The sequence below is a fragment of the Manis pentadactyla genome, chromosome 2, assembly GCF_030020395.1.
Source record: "Manis pentadactyla isolate mManPen7 chromosome 2, mManPen7.hap1, whole genome shotgun sequence".
Classification (NCBI taxonomy): Eukaryota; Metazoa; Chordata; class Mammalia; order Pholidota; family Manidae; genus Manis; species Manis pentadactyla.
Window position 1 is genome coordinate 18,403,183 of NC_080020.1, and position 6,807 is coordinate 18,409,989.

Consider the following 6,807-nt stretch of genomic DNA (forward strand, 5'->3'; position numbering starts at 1 on the left):
GAGGCCCAAAGCAGGCCATACATGCATCAAATATAGAAATGAATTTCTTTGATATAAAATAAAAGATAGCACTTATTCTAGGTTACCAATATTCCCTTATGGGAAAATTAGTCATTTCTTTTCTCTACTTTTCAGTAGTCACTTCCAGCACATGGATCCTGGGAATGATACAAGAATTTCAGGATTTCTTCTTCTGGGATTTTCAGAAGAACCACCACTGCAGCCCCTCCTATTTGGGCTTCTCCTCTCCATGTACCTGATCACTGGTTTGGGAACCTGCTCCTCATCCTGGCTGTCAGCTCAGACTCCTAACTGCACACACCCATGTACTTCTTCCTCTCCAACCTGTCCTTTGTGGACATCTGCTTCACCTCCACCACCATAAACCCAAAGATGCTACTGAGCATCCAGACACAGAGTCAAGTCAAAACCTATGAAGGTGCATCAGCCAGATGTACTTCATCCTACTCTTTGTAGGGATGGATAATTTCATCCTCACTGTGATGGCCTATGACAGGTATGTGGCCATCTGCCACCCCCTGCACTGCACAGCCATCATGAATCCCCAGCTCTGTAGACTGCTGGTCGTGGTGTCCTGGATTATGAGTGTCCTGAATTCCTTGTTACAAAGCTTAATGGTGTTGGGTCTGTCCATCTGTTCCAACATGAAATCCCCCCCTTTTTCTGTGAACTTAATCAAATGGTCCAACTTGCCTGTTCTGACACTTTCTTTAATAACCTGATGATGTATTTTGCAGCTACACTGCTGGCTGGTGGTCCCCTCACTGGGATCCTTTACTCTTATTCTAAGATAGTTTTGCCCATACATGGAATCTCATCAGCTCAGGGCAAGTATAAAGCATTTCCTACCTGTGCATCTCACCTCTCTGCTGTCTCCTTATTTTATTGTATGGGCCTAGGGGTGTACCTTAGCTCTGCTGTTACCCCCAGCTTGTGCTCAGGTGCAGCAGCCTCAGTGATGTACACCGTGGTCACACCCATGCTGAATCCCTTCATCTACAGTTTGAGGAACAAATATATAAAGGGTGCTCTGAAAAGATTCTATGTGAATGAAACTAAGGACCAATAGCCCTCTGGACTGAACAAGTGCCCATGATTGCAGAGGCAAAGACTCAGAGTTTGAAATTGTGATTATTTGACCAGACAAATGGACATAGCATTGTTCTTTCTGTTTATTTTCTGGAATTTCCATTTCTTTGCCCTCATTACTCTATCCAATTTACATAACTTATAGTAGCTTTCTGCTCTCTCTGTTATCCAACAGTTTTTTCCTTTGTTGTTTTCTTACTTTCCCGAATTTATTTCCAATTATAGATCTGAATTATTTGGTAATTTCCATTTATCTAATGAGACAACAAAGATATTTTAAATAAATATTTTCTCAAATGACTTATATCATACCAAGTAATGTTTCTTTTGTTTTTCTAAAAGGATTTTCATGCATTGTGTTGCCACAATGGAAAAAAATTACATGATGAACAAGGCAGTTTATATAATTTTATCATAGAGGAAAATCTGAAACCACTGTTTTCACTTATATTCATGACATTCTTTTTCATGTCACTATTGTAACTCCTTTTCCTGACAATCTAGACTTTTAACACAGTAGCATGCTTTACCCCTGGTCACTGTGGTTATTTTCTTCAGTAGAACCTGTTCTTTTTCAGCCTGTTCACAGCACCTGTCATAGTCACTGCCAAAAATTATCATATTTTTTGCCTACTGGAGTCTACATGGATACACAAATTCAATGAAAAGGTTGATTTTATGGCTTTAAAGTAAGAGAACATTTAAAATATGCTGAAGTAAAATTTATACTTTTAAGTGCTACACAAAATATTTCTTTTCCAAGCTGTATATCTACTCATTCATGTATGGAATGCTGGTGTCTGTGTGTAAAAGGATATACTCACTGGGTGAAGGATCACTTGCATGTGTGTGCTTTTTCATTGACATCTTGTTTATGTTTTAAAACTTCTGATGATGCCTATAAATATGATTCCTTCTTCTAAGTGAAATCCACACCCATTCTAAATTTTGTCTTAACCACTAAAGGGACAGTGATTGAATGAACAATATCAGCACCATGAATTTTAATCTCCATTTTTCTCAGGAATCCCTTTAATATTTACAGTTAAATAATGACTCATGTAAAAGCCTTGGTTCACATGTCTAGCCATGTGACTCAGGTCACCATTTTTCTACACAACATACATGTCCTTCCACCTTTCCTAGGTACCTGCAAAGACCATCCAGAGTCATTTTTAATAGTTACCTGAAATAAACTTGAAGTACAAAGTATTTAAGAATGTTCAAATATCAGGGGGGAAAAGCCAAAATAAGGAGAGCAGATTATTACGCTTTCCCTCAGTTCTGTTTGCTAAGATTACTGAATCAGTCAGGTATTGCTGCATAACAAGTCATCTTATCAAACTGTTTTACAGAATACCTTCATTATAGAAATGGACCATATGATAGGAAGCTGTTCTGACCTCTACAGGGCTCCTCAAGGTCCTGCAGTCAAATGTCTGTTTCTACATTGTGTTTCTAAAGCCATCCTATGATGGGGTGTATTTCTGTCTGAACTGATATATGTCAGTTATTGTTGTATATTGTTAAGAACCAATATATGGTCCACTTATATATGTCAGTTAATCCATTTTAGAGAAAATAAATGAGTTTCTTAAATGTGACTTATCTTAACTCCACTGCTTCTATGTCCTATTGAAATGTTTGAAACATTTCTTTCTTTTCAGTTAGAAGAGAATCCCCCAGACTCATTCATGTCTCAGCTGCCTGTGATCTAGACCTGACTTTGAGCCACATAGGTTCAGAGTTTTCTCCTTTTAACTAATTTGTGAAAGTGTAATGACAGAATAAACAGTACATTTTTAAATGTACAATTTGATTAATTAAAGGAACCACACAAAAAACTGAGTGTACATACTGCATTTTTCATTTTTATGTAATTTGAGTAAGGGTATAATAAGTCTTAGCTACTTTTTTGTGGATTATAAGAAATTTAATCACTCTGAAACCCAGTTTCCATATATCTAAAGGTAATATAGGTAATAAACTTATCCCCACATGCACATGGATGTTGCGAAGTATAAATGAAATGTGTGGAAATAGTTTGATGAATTCCCCCCTCAAGAGAATGTTCAAGTAACAGGTATGCATATGTACATGTGTGTGCATTTGTGCACATTTGTCTTTCAAAGAAGCAGAGTCATACATACATATGAACTCAGTGACTCATTTTTAATTCTTTATTATGTTGAAAGAAACCTAGAGAGAATGTTGGCAAAGAAAGAAATTTAAAGAAGGAAGATTTGAATTAACATGAAAAAAAGTGTAGAAATTTTGATTGAAACTTTTAAAGTAGAATGGGTGACCTTAATTTTAATAATGTTTACTTTTCCTATCTTAATGCCCTAAATATCTTACATTCAGAACCACATTAACATTTATGCCATGGGAAATTCTCAATACCAGCTATTAGTGCCAAATATCAAATTGACTTTGGATTTCTTTCTTTATTTAAAGTAGGAAATTCACACAAAATATCCTACACAATGAGAATTAAATGAATGAATTTGTAGACTTAAATTCAGTTCCCTAAAACAAAATTGCATTGGGTAAATGTCTGTATTAGATTCCCATTGCTGCTGTAACAAGTTATCACACTAGTGGCTTAAATCAGGCAAATGTGTTTGTAGAATTCTGGAGGTCAGAGCCCCAAACCATCCTCATTGGGTTAAAGTCAAGAAGTATGCAGGAGTGGAGTCCTTCTGCAGACTCAGCGGAGACTCTGTTCCCTTCCTATTCCAGCTCCTAGAGGTCACCTGCATTCTTGGCCAATGGCTCTTCCTCCCTCTTCAAATCCAGCAGCTTGACATTTCCAAATCTCTACCTGACAGTAACTCTTCTTCCTCCCTGTGTTTAGGGATAACTGTCATTACCTCACACAGCCAACATGATCAGGGCTAATCTTTCTAAAGCCAGCTTTAGATAGCAACCTTACTCCATCTGCTTCCTTAATCCTCCCTCACTATAAAAAATAAGATATTCAAGGTTCTGGAAATTAGGATGTGGACATCTTTTGGAGGATCCTATACTACCTATTATAGTGTTTTCACGAGTGCATAATTTGGTGTCACTCAAGAGCCCTTGTATGAAAGAATCAAGCACAGAATGTATCACAGCCTCTGGGATGAGTGAATACACTTTTCCTTAACAATCACAAGTAGAAATGACCTTTGTGGTTACCTACACTAGACTCCAGCTCAGGACAACAGTCTTGCTGCTGAAAAGATTCACAGACAAGAACCTGCGGCACCAATGTCACTCAGGATCTCGTAAATGCAGGGTCTCTGTGCTCACCAGAACTTGCTGAATCAGAATCACAATTTGAACTAAATTCCTGGGTGACCCACAGGCATACTCAAGCTGGAAAAGAGCTGGTCTAGAATTAGTTTTCACCCTCTCATGTTGACATTTGGAGCAGGATAATTATTTGTGTTGGGTGCTGTCCTGTGCACTGTAGGTGTTGAGCATCATCCCTTTAGACATGGCCAAATATCCCCAAGGGCAAAATCCTCTCTGGCTGAGAACCACTTGCCCAGAGATAGAACCAGAAGCATCCTGACAGAATTACCACCAAGGTCCCATCCCTTACTCAGACTACAACTTTGGGAAGATCTCTAAACTCCACTTCTGTAAGGAACATGTAGTTCATAATGGTACTACTTCATAGAATAGACTTTCATAAACTTTAAACCAAAGTGTCCATCAATAGATGAATGGGTAAAGAAGATGTGGTACATATACACAACAGAATGTTATTTAGTCAAAAAGGACAAATGATGCCAGAGTTCTTATTTGTGGAGTCAAAGAATGAGTTTGGCAAACACTCAAGGTAGCAGAGCCAAGGAGAGGCTTTAATTTAGGGACAAAGTATGAGGAAAGAGCTCCCGGCTTGTGCCAGGAGGGGACAAGAGCATCCATAGTTATGCGTTGTCTAGGGGTTTTATAGGCAGTTAAGAGACAAAGGGCTAGGGATGCAGACCTGCCGAAAGGTCCCCAAATGTATATCTTTGAAGAGACACTAAGTTTCTTATCAGTCTTCCAGGTTTTTTTGCAAAGTTATCAACACAAGAAATTTACTGCTTTGATTCTTTTCCAGAATAGCAGCTCCTCAGTCTGGGAGCAGATTCTTTCCCAGGAGAGTAGCTTCTTGGTCTGGGAGCATGTCAATCAAGACTGCCTGTTCTGCTCCCAAGGTGGGCTGAGTTATTGTCTGTTTTGTTAAGAAACTTACTTTTTGATTTCTTGAGTTTAAAAATGCAATCTTGTCTTTAAGATGGAGTCCTTCCTGTTTTCACTATGCTGTTTATGATTGGGTTTTCTTGCCATTATTAATTGTCCAGGTTGCAAATTATTTGACTTAGGGCTGGAGGAAGAAAAGCAGCATCTGGGTAAAGTTAAAGAAAATAAGCTGGGCCTTTTAGGAGGTTAAAGTAAATCTTACAATAGCCTGGTATAATTGACACAATAAAGACATGGGTTATGCCAAGGTGTATTCTTATCTGGGGGATATTCAAACACTCCAGGCCAAGTTACTTCTGGCTTTTTAGTTTTAATTAATCTCAAAGAAGAATGCTTATAGTCCTAGTTTGATTTTTACTTTAGAGAGTTAATGTGACTCTGACTTTGCTTAATTGTTTAATATGGAGTTTTGGAAGGCGTATTTTTCTGGGGGCCCTCACCCTACTGTGTCTAAACCTACAGTCCCTGTCTCACAAAGAAATCCAGCCATGAGAAATAACATGGGTGGACCTGGAGGGCACTATGCTAAGTGAAATAAGCCAGATAGAGAAAAAAATAACAAAATTTCACTCATATGGAATCTAACCACAAAACAAAACAAAATGAACAAAACAACAGTAGACTCATTGACACATAGAAGTAACTGGTGGTTACCATGGGGGAGTAGAAAAATAAAGCAAAACTGTATAACAAAATACAGCGGACTCACAGACACCAAGATGTGACTAGTGGTTACCAAAGGGGAAGGGCTGTGGAGAGAAGGAGAAATAAAGAGGAACTATAATTCTCAATCACAATATAGGTAAGTCACAGAAGGCATTACACCAAAGAGAAGACAATAAATTACTCTATAATGTCTTACTATGCTGATAGACTGTGACCACAGTAGAAGGGGCGAGGATGAGACAGGTAGCATAGGTTTATGCAGAGTAGGGTGAGGGTCTCCGGAGAAAAAACAGAGCAAGATAATTACAGTCAGAACAATGAAACAATGTGCAAAGAAGTCCCTATCAAAACTCTGTGTTAGGCATTATGCAAAGTCACACTAATTCTCCAGGGTAGAGATACCAGAGTAAGAATATAGACGTCTTCAGTGAGATCAGTTAAAGGTCAAAAGGCCAGGAGCAACTTGGCCTGGAATGTTTGAGTCTTCTGCAAATAAAGAAGAGTATCTCAGCATAACCCACAACTTCACTGTAAACAGCCCTAGCAAACAGACAACCCAGCCCATCCTGGGGGCAGGGCAGGTGGTACAAGTCTGCACCCCTAGCCCTTCACCCACATTCCTGAAAATCCTCAACCGATTATAAATCGCTTAGACAATGAGCCAACCACAGACTCTCTTGTCCCCTCCTGGCATGAGCCAGGAGCTCTGTCTTCTCGCTTTATCTCTAAATAAAAGCCTCTACCTGGCTCTCCTACTTTGAGTGTTTGCAAAGTTCATTCTCCAGCTCTGTG

At 38.8% G+C, this 6,807-nt stretch overlaps 1 pseudogene; it reads left to right on the plus strand.

The window, feature by feature from the left end:
- The first annotated feature begins 318 nt into the window (after nt 1-318).
- On the plus strand, nt 319-1,090 carry LOC118924905 (olfactory receptor 7A10-like; annotated as a pseudogene).
- Nucleotides 1,091-6,807: the final 5,717 nt, after the last annotated feature.